General features: G+C 51.8%; 1 protein-coding gene across 1 annotated transcript in view; it reads left to right on the forward strand.

Moving 5' to 3' along the window:
• The first annotated feature begins 1,342 nt into the window (after positions 1-1,342).
• Spsb1 (splA/ryanodine receptor domain and SOCS box containing 1) overlaps positions 1,343-12,941 on the forward strand; it is a 60,030-nt gene continuing 48,431 nt past the window's right edge. The window contains exon 1 of the mRNA XM_028757861.1: positions 1,343-1,496. The gene's annotated coding sequence lies outside the window, so the exon portion shown is untranslated. The remainder of the gene's footprint in view (positions 1,497-12,941) is intronic.

Here is a 12,941-nt window from a genome sequence, read left to right on the forward strand (position 1 = left end):
GTGTGTGTGTTTTTTTTTTCTTTTTGGTTTTTCGAGACAGGGTTTCTCTGTGTAGCCCTGGCTGTCCTGGAACTCACTCAGTAGACCAGGCTAGCCTCGAACTCTCGAACTCAGAAATCCACCTGCCTCTGCCTCCCAAGTGCTGGGATTAAAGGCATGCGCCACCACCGCCCGGCACATCTGTGTTTTCAAACAAAATTGGCAACACAGTGAGGTGGTTGGAGTCTACATTATAGCCTCCGGCACTTCGGGTCTTTACAGTGAGTGATTAAATAACGTCAGCGGCCACAGTATGTATAGCGACTTATCTAGCATCCCTTGCCTCCTATGGGTGAGGAATGGGGAGATCTTAGGGGGATATCGTTAAGATGGGAATGTAAAATCCCTCCAGGCACCCGTGGCAACTCTCTTCTGTAACGAAGGGAAAGGAAGTATCTTTCAGACTAGAGCCTCTAACAGGGCGCAATTTTAACGTGAAGTGCCTGTCACTCATGCCATCCTAAGCTTGGTGTCTAGATACTGTGGATGGCTATGCGACCAGGACCTCGGGCTCTTGAAGTCCCGAGATGCTTGTCTGTCCCCATGAGTGTGGAAACAGTAAGTATAGAGCACCCGGATTACACATGGACTCATACAATTCCTTTGCGCGGCAGCATTGCAGAACCTTAACTCAGAGTTTAAACGAGTTAACCAAGATCTTGCTCCTGTGATTATTTCTATAACCTCACCCTGCCAAATATTCTTTTCTCTAATGAATGAACCTCAACTCCTCAATACAGGCCCGGGCACCTCCGCAGCACCCTCCCCCCGCCCCCCCCGCAGGTTTTCCGTTATTATGATCCGGGCCTTAGGCCCAACCTTTCCCAAAAACTCCTCCAGAGGGATCAAAGCTCTTGCTGCAGAGGCCAGGGCAGAGAGATGTAAGGCTGAGCCTACACCACCTCCGCAAAAAGGTGGTACCGGGGGCTACAGAGCTCGTAAAGCCGCAATCCGGGCCTGCCTCTGAGAGCTCTCGGGCGCCCCGCAGCGCTCAGCCCTGGGAAACCCAACACACGGCCGGAAAGTAGAGGGGCGTGGAGGAGAAAGGGGCGGGGCTGGGGCGGGGCTAGGCGGGAAAAAGCGGGAAGGGGGCGGGACATGAAGCGCTAAGGGCCGAAGTGAGGGCGGAGATAAAGGGCGTGACCTGAGGCGGGGCGTGGTGAAGGAGCGTGACATGGGGCGTGGCAGGGCAGATGGAGGCGGGGTGGGGCGTACAAACTCCGCCCATGGCGCGTCCCTCTTTTTCTCCGCCCCCCCACCCACTTTAGAGAAGTCGGTGGCTTTTTCTTCTCAGCGCACGAGTCGCGCTCGAGCGGCCCGCGCGCTTGCTGCAGGAACCAGCTCCAGGCGCTGGCGCCGGGGCCGTGGGGAGGAAGCGACTTCGCTCTCTGCAGCGGGCGCGGCCCTGGGCACCGCGAGCCTCCTGAGCTCCGGGAGCTGCGGCCTCTCTGTGCACGGTAGGCGGCGCGGGACACGGAAGACCCGTTGGGTGGGCGCGCGTTCGGGCTCTGGGATCCGGGGAGGGGGAGACACGGGGACCACCACGCTGTGGGAACTGAGAGGGTGGGCCCGGGGCAGAGCGTGGGTATAGGGTGGGCACCCACGGTGGAACCATGATCGATCTTGGGTCCCCGGAGAGGGGCCGGGCGCCGCCCTGTGCGCTGCCGCCTCTGCTGCGGAGGGGCAGCTCCTGGAGGCTCTGGGGTCCCACCTGCGGGGGCGGCATTGGGCGGGGACCTCAGTGGAGCGGGGACTGTCGCGCCCTAGGATGAGCCTAGGCTGCAGATAGAGAAAGAGGCCTGGAGCGTGCCGTGGTCCCGGGGCGCCTTAGAGTTCTGGTTGTTGAGGCGGACTCCCATCGCCAAAGTCGAGGGGACCCTTTCTGCACCGTGCATCGCGACCCTCCTGAGTTAAGTTAGTTTCGCTTTTCCCGCCAGTCCGGGCTCTGATTTGCAGTGGTCACAACTGTCCTGGTCCCCCTTCCCGATGGGGCCCTGTAGCGCCTCTCACTGGGAGACCGCCTGGTGACACTGCGCGCGGCGCCAGCCACCCCGGAGCCGCCGACGCTTCTCCCGGCAACCGAGGTTATGTCAGGAAATCGATGGAAACAGAGAAACACGAGCAGCCTGATGGAGCGGCGGGTTGGGTTGTCCCGCGCCTGACGGGTGTGCAAGGACTTGTTAATGTCCAAGTTTAAGGATGTGCCATGGCAAAGACTGAATGTTCACAAATGGTGCCGGTGACGATGCTTGCCAGCCAGGAAGTTGTGGGTGCTTTTGCGACCGAGAGTGTGTCCTTGTGTGTTTCTGAGAGTGTCTGTTCGTGTATCATTGTGAATATGTGTGTTTCCTAAGTGTTCTTGCCCGTCAGCGAACATATTTTCTCCAGCATGAGCATGTGTCTGTACACATTTCTGTGTGTGTCCACTGCCATCTGGGATAACCCAGCAGTGGGGCTGGCCATTGGCTCTGCAAGGTTGTGGAATACGACTCCCCTTGCTTGGTGGGTTCTGGTAAGCGGGGTATTGCTGGAGGGTTGGCTGGCACCTTTCCAGAGAAGCTCCTGCCAGCTGAGCGGGGCTCGGGCTCCTCTCTCCCCTCTCTTTTTCTCTGAAAGCAAACTGTACAGTGTGGTGGTGAGCTGGCAGAGGCTGCTTCCTGAGTGAGTAATATTTAATTAAACACTCTAGTTAGTAGCATCAGAAACCGCTCGTGAGCTGAGTTTTTAACAGGTGTTTATCGTAAGAATGCCATCCCCCATGACAAAGGCTCACGATTGTGGGCGTGTGTGTGTGTGTGTGTACATGTGTGTGTACGTGTGTACGGTGAGGTAGGATGGCCTGGAGGGAGTTGGCTTTCTTCCTAATTGTTAGAGTCTAGGAGAGAGTGGGATTGCCTTTTCCTGTCTGCCCCACGCCTTCCGAACTTGCATCTCTGGGAGGCAGAAAACACTACACTAACATTAGTGGCACAGACAGAAGAGATCATGCAGTAAGAGAAGCACTACATCATTTAGAGACTAGCTAGCTAGACCAACCCTTTCCCAGTGGAGGCCCAGAGAGGTTGGGTGATTTAGCCAAAGTGCACAGCCAAGGCTACGCAGCAAGACTTAAATCTGGGCTGTTGGTTACTGCCCCTAGCCCTGAGGTCATAGGCCAAGTATCTGCAAAGTGACAGGCTGGATTAGATCATCTGAAACATTTCTTCTTCTCTTACTGCAGGGAACGCTTCTTCCAGTAGATCTCAGACGTTATGTAGATGGGAGGTGTGGGGCTGCTGAATCTGGAAACTTTACATGTCGTTTTCTTGCTTAGCCTGTATCCCACTCAAATCAGCCAGACCAAAACCTGGGGAGAAGCCATAACTGTTAGAGTCTTAGGAAGGCGAGTCTTGCCTGGGGCCCTGGGTGAGGTCACTTAGGGGGTAAATTAGGCTTCGTGAGTGTGAGGCTGTGCCAGCAAGGGTGGACACACCCTTCAATGGGTTCCTCATGGCTGCTACATAAAATGGGCCCCCTAATCAGCAGAGATGTTGAATTTCTCCTTGCTCCCAGGGGCGCTGCTGCTGTTGAGGAGGTTGCAGGTGCTTCCTTCTTGAACCTGCTACCTTCTCCAGGGTGGATGAAGCTGGAAGGCAGATGTATCTATCTCTGCTTTATCCAAGTCTGCGCTTCTCACCATGTTTAGTCTGGGGATTTCACACCAGCGCATAGTGCACGGCAGGTATGCCTCAGTGGGTCTGGGCGCCATTGTGCAGACCCTGCAAGCCATATCAGTAAGAGCAAGAGCCGAAGGCTTCCTGTCACCCAGGGCTCTCAGTGCCATGCCCACCCTTCTGCAGATGGTATCCTCGACATTGGGCTCTGCTGTGAGCCCTCATCATACCCATGCTGGGCAACGGCTGGTACAGGTGCCAGGCTCCAATCCAAGTGCTTGACACATGGAGTTGTCTACACTTCCCAAGCGCTTGGACTGAGCGCTCTCCCACTTCCTTCCCCCTCGTCCCCAGCAGGTTACTTAACCAAGGTCTGTTTGCCATTGAAGGGTGGAGTCAAAACTCCAACCCAGTCACCACCGTCCTTGCAGTGTGTCTCTCTTCTGCCTTCCCTGTCCCTTCAGCAAGTTCGTGTTGTTTGTTAAAATATTTATTATCGCGTGTGTATGATGTGTGTGTGGAGGGTGCACGTGTGCCATAGCGTGTGTGCATTTGCGTGTCTGACAGTTTGTGGCACTTTGTCTGCTGAGCCATCTTCATAGCCCCTGTTAAGTTTATAAATGGATTTTTCTGTTGTTGCTGCAAAGAATTTAATCATATACTTGTGGAAAGGATAATGTAATGGACACGTCTTCACATTCCTTCACCAATTCTGAGGGTCCACATGTGCACATACATGAATGCACACCTGCATATATACGTGTTGGAATATTCGGAAGCAGATATATGTTGTCAAATTACCTATCGGACCTTGTAAGATGTATTAAAGGGGAAAATTGGCTTAAGAATAAACCCTGTGACTCCATAGGAGGGTAAGGCTTTAATGACGACCGTGACCGTGCCGCCAGCAGCCCATCAGGAGTTCCAGTTTGGTGCTGCTCTTCAAAGTAGTGCCTGGCTTATTTAGTATTGTCAAAGTTCTGTTCATTGCCTAATATTAAAAACAATGAGTCTGAGGCTCATGAGGGAAACCACATCGGTTTAGGCCCTCTCAGCCTCCCTGAAGAGTTGGGCAACAGAAGCCGCCAAGGCCCAGCCCCGCTCTGCCCGCCATGGAGGTCCAGGCCTTGTGCAATGCTCGTGCAGGGGTCATGGCAGGCCTGGGACTGAGGGATGAGAGATGATTTGTCAACAGATGCTGGATTAGACCTCAACCCAAGTTTAACTCTTCAACTTGGCAGCGCTGGCCATGGCTGGAAGAGTCTGGGAGCCCCGGCTTTCCCCCAACTTCTGCGTGCTCTGGGCTGAAGGTGGAGGGAATTGGGGTGTGACCTCCACACTCACAGAAGGACAGCTGAGTGCGACATTGGCATCTCAGGGTTGAAAAGCCCTGCCTGTGACAAGGTCTCTACTCTGCCCCTCACAGTGAACCCTGCTTGTCAGGTTACCTATGTGACTGTGAAGCTGCCAGCTGTTTTGGGGGCCACCTTGATTGTTAAATTTATATCTGTGTAAGGTACTTATTGCTATAACAAAATATCTGATTTTGTTGTATATATTTTGAAAATATAACAAAGAACAACTTGAAGTAAAGGCTATCTCATCGTCTTGGGGAAGATGTGAGCACAGAGGCCGGAGGTACCTGATATCATGGGGTCCACAGTCAGAAAACAGCGAGATATGCGCTCATACTCAGCCCGCTCTATCCTGTTTAGTCAGCCCATCCTGGACCGTGCCACTTACATTCGAGGCAGGTCTTCCCGTCTCACAGACACACTAGGAGTGCTTCTGAGGTGATTCTAAATCCCATCAAATTGACAAGGAAGATTAAACATCATAGCACCCCTGTGTTGTGAGCATCTGCACCCCACACCTGTCACCCCACCCTTAAGGAGCAAAGGCGCTCTCCTTTTCGGTCACCTCCCGTTGGGTCATCTTACCTGTGCAAGGTGAACGGACTTCCAAAGGAGCTGATGTGCCTTCTAATTCCCTAGGAGGAATCCACAAGCCTACGGGGGTAGATTTTGTGGGTATGGGGTCACGGTGGCAGGGGACATAAAATTGGGTCTGCTGACCTTATTGAGGCTGAGAGTCTTTGTTTAATGTTGCAGATCAGGAGTTAGGAAGGACGCTAACAGGTTGCCTGGCCAGCTGAACCGTGAAAAGCTGGCACACTGTGTCAGAACTGGAGATGCCAAGTCTCTTCGGGTTCAGTAGAGGAAGGGTCAGCAGCAGCTGGAAAGATTGGGATTTCAGAGGAGCAGATCTCTCCCGCTTCAAAACCTCACCGGCCTCCCTTCCCACTGGTACTCTGGGAAATACATTTGGGAGACCCACTCTGAAATGTCGATTGTTCTTCTCTGACCTTCTGTGGACCGTGCACTGAGAACTCTGAAGTCAGTAGAGTAATCGGATGGGGGAGGAAGAGGCCGAGTGGTGGCTCTCAACTTCCAAGGGCACGGTGGGTGTAATTAGTAATTACCATAATGGGCGGTCGAGCAAAGCAGTAATCACAGCCGTCTGGCTCGTGCAGACCTATGGGGCTGGCGAGTTAATCACCGTGTTCCTAGGGGTGAAGTAGATGAGAAGTCGGCTGCATTCTTGACTGTACAGGCAAAAGGCCTCCGGGGCGAGCAAACAGAAAAGTGTAACTCAGATCATAAAAGGAGAAGCGTGGATCCCCAACTCGTCCCACCTGAGCTCAATGACAGGGAGGCTGGGCCTCCCCGAGTCCTTCAAGTCACTCATGAAGAAAGTGTATACTGCTAATCTTTTGGCCAGGCCTCCCCGAAGGGTCTTAAGGTCTTTGACCAGGACGGCTGTACACTAGGAGACAGGAAGTAATCAGAGAACCCAGGGGCCTAGTGGATGTTGTCCGTGAGCTGACTCGGTTCCAGGAAACTGGAATGACATTGCGGTCCTCTCTTCCCAGAGGGGCTGATGGAGGTCACGGATCAGTGGAGTTTTAGCTTAGACCCAACTTAGAGGGAGCCGTGGGTCCCTGAACATATCCTGTGGTTATTTACTGGCACAGAAAATACAACAGCCGGCATGATCATCCCGTTGACTTTCTGCCCCGTGGAGCAAGACCAGGGTCGAATGGAAACCATCTGAAATGTGTTCAGCCAGGAAGAAGATGATAAATTGGAAGCAGTAATGTATCTCTCAGAGGGTTTTCAGAGATGAGCACCCCGTGAAGAGTTTGAGGGATGCCAAGGGTGTCTGTTTCCCTACCCACATCCCCCGTTCAACTCAACAAGCACAGGTAGCCTATGCAAAATAAACCTGGGTCTTAGAGAATGTTAGCGCTTATCATTAAATGGGCCAAGTGGAGACTCCAGCTGCTGTACCAGATGTGGCTTCCTTGTTTGAGCAAATGCACACACCTGGTATATAGCTATTGATCTGGAAAATGCCTTTTTCTCCAGACCTGTCCACAAGACCTCCCGGAAGCAGTTAGTTTTCACCAAGCAAGGCCAGTAATATCCATGCATGATCCTACCTAAGGGGTAGTTCACTCTCCTATGCTGTGGCACAGTTTCATCCGCAAGGTCTTGCCTGCCGTGACCTTCTACAGTATGTCACAAGTGCCAATGATGTAAAAGTATTATGCTACTTGAATTGAATGAGCGAGAGGTAGAAACCTCGCGGGACTTACTAGTAAGATCTTCGTGGAAGAAGCTGGAAATAAGACCTATTGAAACCTAGGACCCTTTGCATCACTGAAGTTTTTATAAGTTGTGTGGTGTGAGGGATGCTGGGATACCCTACTCCAGCAGAGGATGAGTTGTTGTGCCTTGCCCTGCTTACAGCCAAAAAAGACGCATGATGCTAGCAGATCTATTTTGGACTCTGAAGAGAGTACATTCCAGACCTGGGTGTGTTACTCAGCCCCATCTATGGAGGAACTCTAAATGCTGCTAGTTTGAGTGGGACCTGGACCAGGAGAAGGTTCTGCGACAGATACAGGCTCCCATGCAGGCTGCTTTTGTGTTTGGGCTGGATGATCCAGAGGCTCCGTGATCCTAGAGGTGCTGTGGTAGATAAGGATGCTATCTGGAGCCTTTGGCAGCCCCCAAAGTGAATCACAGCACAAGTGTTTGGGATTTTGGAGCAAGGCCCAGCTGCTATCCTCAAATAACTACTCTCCTTTTGAGAGACAGCCCTTGGCATGCTGCTGGGCCTTAGTGCATAATGAACCTCTGACCATGGATCCTTTGATCCAAGCCACTCCTATGAACTGGGTGTCATTGGATGCCAACCCCCTCCCCCCCCGAAGTCATAGGAACAATTCATGATCCAAAAATAAAAAATAAAAAGCTTATATGGCCCTGAGCAGTGCCTGAAGGCTGAAGTGTGTATCCGAGTAGACAAAGAACGTGTAGCTAGATTCAAATGGATAGGAGGCTTGTTCTGAAGCTATTGGACAGGCTGGTTCCAGCCATCCTTCCTATTGCCCAGGATGTCCTCAAGTAGCTATGGTGCCAGAAAAGGATACTGTGTGTGAGAAGCAGAGAGACGGATACTTCCATATGTATATAATGAGCACGCATGCACTGTTTGCTTCTGTCTGTATGAAAGATAGGCATGTGGGCTCATGAACCTGGGGCTGACAGCTCCTGATGTTATCTTCTGGCCGCTACATGCACAGACATACATATATGCACATGGACATGAATCAGTCTTCTTCATGCACAGACATGCGCATATGCACATGGACATGTACACACACACACACACACACACACACACACAGAGAGAGAGAGAGAGAGAGAGAGAGAGAGAGAGAGAGAGAGGGAGGGAGGAGGCTGGTAAGGAGTCTATAGCTGGAAGGTAGGGGAGGCAACTATCTAACCCTGCTTGCCAGTTGGAAGATGAGCTGACAGCACTCCTGATGTACAGTGGGCAGGGAGCTCACTGAACATGAAGTGTTAAAGGGGGGTAAAGAAGTGTGAGTGTGTCTGAGAAACCTGGATAGTTAGGTGGTCATAGTGGATCAAGACCCTAGAGAGAGGTCCAGGGAGTAGGTCCATGGAGGTGCTTTGAACCTGTCTTGGTATACATGGGTCTAGGAGACCTGTCAAAATGACAGACAGGAAGGCTTGGGGGGGGCGGAGAGAGAGAGAGAGAGAGAATGAATATCCTGGATTAGCAGCCAGGAACTGGAGCCCTTTTTGAAAGGAAGTTTCTCTGCCAGCATAAGATTGCATGGCATGAGGTGAGCCATCACAGGGTTTGGAGCCATGTTGGGCATCTTCTTCCAAATTGGGAAGAAGCCCTTTGGTGGCCTCTCAGGCCTGGGGCTTCCACCTGGTACACCCTGTCTGGGGAGAAGCTACTCTTGAGCACCAGCAAACACTGGCTAGCTGATGTGTGCTCAGACAACTGAGGTGAGCTTCATAGTGCCTACAAACCATCTGAAAAGCCTTTCAAGAGAAAAATATGAAGTCTACCATCTTAACGTTACTCTTCTTCAGTGCTGGGGATGACCTCAGAACCTTGTGCATGCTGAAGAAGTGCTGTTCTTCCACTGAGTCACATTTTCAGCCCCTGGATTTTTGAGACCGTCTTGCTGTTCTAGCTTAGATTGGCCTTGAACTCATGACCCTGCTTCAGCTTCCCAGATGCTAGAATAATGGGTATAAGCCACTATGCTCAGTTTCTGGGAAGATAGAAATAGAAACTAGGTCTTGGTGCATGCTAGACCAATACTGTACCAGCAGGGCTACATCTCCAGCTGCCTGAGGAAGGTGGCTTCATGGTGTGCCTTTAGGGTAATTGTAGAGTTATGAACTCCCTGGGTAGCCATGGGTTTCCTCTGATGCCCGCTTCAACTGGATTGCAGATGGAGTGAAATTGCTTGTGCTGCTGGTGGGAGAAAGGTCTAGGGGCTGGAGAGGTGCCCTGTTGCTCTGGTTTCTTGGCCATTCAGTGCCCCCCCCCACTACACCTGTCCTGGAACACCAGTCATGGCCCAGCCTCCATTCCACATGGACTGTGGTCAACACAGTAGTCTCTGCTTCCTCAATTCCCTCACCTTCCTAACTCCACCCCCTCATCCCCACCCCCCAGCCTGATTCTGGCAGCCCTTGTCCCCATTAGCCACACACTCTTGGGTGTCCTTGCCTTTCCCTCCCTCCTCTAACCCCTCTTCCCCCACTAAGGAACTTCTGGACGCTCCTTGGGTCTCTCCTGCTGCTACCAGACCCTGTTTGCTGCCCCTCCACTGCTGCCTGCCACCTTGCCTCCAGTAACAGGCTTTTTATTACTATGACAAATGTGTGAGAAACAACCCAAAAGAGGACAGCTGGACATTTGGCTGGTGGTTTCAGATTTTGTAGGCCATGGTCACTCAGCTCTGCTTCTTCTGTGTGACACTGTGTGACACTGCACAGCCCATGTACAGGTGAGGAACATGACACAAAGCAGCACGCCTCATGGCAATCGGGAAGCAGAGAGATTGACGCTTGGAGAGCTAGCACGACTTTCTCTCCGCTCCTTCCTGACAGCTTCTTGCATTCTTCCCACACTTGGACCGGCAGTCAGTGGAAGGTGTCTGAAATACCATCTTCTTGAAGCATGGTTCTGCTAGTTGTCGGAATCCTTGTCAAATGCCTTCTCTGCCAGGCTCGGTGCCTGACACCCTCAAATGGCCTCGTGAGGTAGATGCTGCTGCCTTGTTTATGGCTGAGAATAATGAACTTCAAAGATGTTTCCTGACCCCGGGAACATGTGAATTCCAGACATATGTAACCACCAAGAGGGTTCCTACAAGGCTGGGATTTTTCCTGGTCAGTGCTAGGGAAACTGGCTTTCTTTTCTTGGGGTGTTTGTTTGTTTGTTTGGTTCCTCGAAACAAGGTTTCTCTTTATAGCCCTGGCTGTCCTGGAACTCACTTTGTAGACCAGGCTGGCCTCAAACTCAGAAATCCACCTGCCTCTGCCTCCCAAGTGCTGGGATTAAAGGCATGCGCCACCACTGTCTGGCTGAAAACTGGGTTTCATAGGGAAGACTTGAGGAGCGGACGCTACATTCCTGTATAGCAGGGGGTGGCATCCTGTGTCAGGCTCAGTGGTCGTTTGTGAGTTCAGGTCGTTTGTACCCCCTCCTCCACAATTTCACCTCCAGCGCTATTCCTGCGATATTGATCAGATGAAATTTCCCCCTTCAATTTCCTGTATTACCTTGTATTTAAAACACCATAGCTGGGATTCCTGGAATTTTCTCTCAGAAGACCCAAATTCAGCCCTCTTGTCTGTAGAACTGCCTATGCCCTCTCCCCGTCAGGTTGTTGACGCCCCCTGGCAATGTTGTTGTCCACTGACTGAGGCACAGGGATCTAGCTGTGTGGTACTGCTCGGTTGCCTTAAGCCTTCCCTCTTGTGGGGTCCATGATAGTAAGACAGTCCTGTGCCTGCTGTGGGGAGGCCACAGAGGAAGTGAGCCATCAGATGGGGATCACAGGAAGCTGGCAGTCCTCTAATTAAGACTTTGTGAGAACTGAGGCATTTGATCTGAGAAAGCCTCCAGAGGGTTTCTGGATGAGACCTGAAGACACAGCCCACGGAAACAGGAGTCCTGGAGCTTGATCCCTCTGAAGATGAGGGATGAGGGAAACCTTTGCATGGTCTCTGGATCCCAAGCTCGTCTCAGTTTGGTGATTCTTAGGGCACATGAGAATGGTGGCTGTATGTGTCTGTGAAGCACAGAAGTGGGAAGAGAGGGCCTCCTAAAGATGCCCAGCAGTGTCCAATGTATGATAGTTACCTATAAATTATGTGTCAGGGTTCCTTTGAAAAGACTTTCTTCAGAGCGATGGATGTGAGTCCCAGATTTCTCTGTCCTTAGTGCACTGTTGTGTTGATTCTGAGTCAATTCCTATGGTCTCTTCCCCTGTCTCCTGTTTGCCCTCAAAGCTAGCCCTCCTACCACCCAGCTTTCAGGGCTGTCTGGAAAGCTTAAGATAAAAGGCTTTCTGCTCCCCTCTTTAAAAAAAAAAACCTCCCTCATCATTCAGCCTCTGTCCCCTGAATGCCTGCTCTGTGTGGACTGTCCTGGTGCCTGCACTGAGGGAGATGCCCAGACAGGGCTAACCCGGAGGTCTGAGTCTGAGCTGCACCCCCATGACTGGGTCTCTTTCTTCCTTGCAATGGGTCTCGACACAGCGGAGGTTTGCGCGGCTGTCATATGTTTTCTGTGGAAACTTACAGACAGGGATACCTCCAGGCCCCGCCCCGCCCCCCCAGGTCACTGCCCATTCCCTGGTCTCCTCAGGAGGCACAGTCATCCTCCCTAGAAAACCCAGCAGGGTCAGGAATAGCGCTGGCATTCTAGGAAAGATCAGCAGGGCTCTCGTGCATTAGGGGTTTATGCTGAACGTCCCTGAATCTGTGTCTTTGGACACCGTCCACAATTTGTGCGGAATCTCAGGGCTGTTTGAGCCTCAGGGGTTCTACCTACATTTGGATTTAAGGAAGGGGCAATATAGGGTTCTCTACAAGGTGTAGCTTTTTTTTTTTTTTGGAGAGGCGTAACTGCTCAGCATAGATTTAGAGACCACTCCCCTAGAAGCTGACTCTGAGAAGCCCCCTCCCTCCCCTCTCTGTCTCTGTCTTTTAAAATGCTTCCAGGAATGACACCAGGGCCAGGCAGGCAGAGCACAGGTTGTTTCTGCAAGTTGCTGGATGACAGGTGTGACATATGGCTTCACCCAGCTTGTTTGAGGGAGTGCGGGGTGTTCTTCCTAAAAAGGTGGGTTTAGAGCAACCTGAGGGAAGTGAATTCTCTCTGTGGTACTGGGCTGTCTTTCCACTCTGCCAGGCGAAGCAGCTGTGCCCATAGAAACCACGGCTGGAACTGTCTCTCTCTCTCAAGCCTGTCACTCACTGAGTAGAGACTCGGTCTAGTAAAAGTGGCACAACTTTGGAAAGCCCCCAAGGAAAGCTTTCCCCAGGATGTGACTAAGGGTAGCATAAAAAGCTTGTCCAAACTAGGCTCATTGTATGAACGGGGTGGGGGGCATGCTGAATATGGGTTGCTCATTTTCTTCCTGTGTGTAGGAAGGAGACCAGTTCTTCAGGGGCAATGGAGTACCTGTATGTACTGGATTTCCTTCTAAATCTAAATGCTTTCTACTAAACACAAGGTGGGGACTCTTAGGCCCATTCACAGATAGGAAACACACACACTCACACACACTCTCACACACACACACACACACACACACACACACACACACACACACACACA

The sequence above is a fragment of the Grammomys surdaster genome, unplaced genomic scaffold (genome assembly GCF_004785775.1).
Source record: "Grammomys surdaster isolate TR1022 unplaced genomic scaffold, NIH_TR_1.0 126185, whole genome shotgun sequence".
NCBI lineage: Eukaryota > Metazoa > Chordata > Mammalia > Rodentia > Muridae > Grammomys > Grammomys surdaster.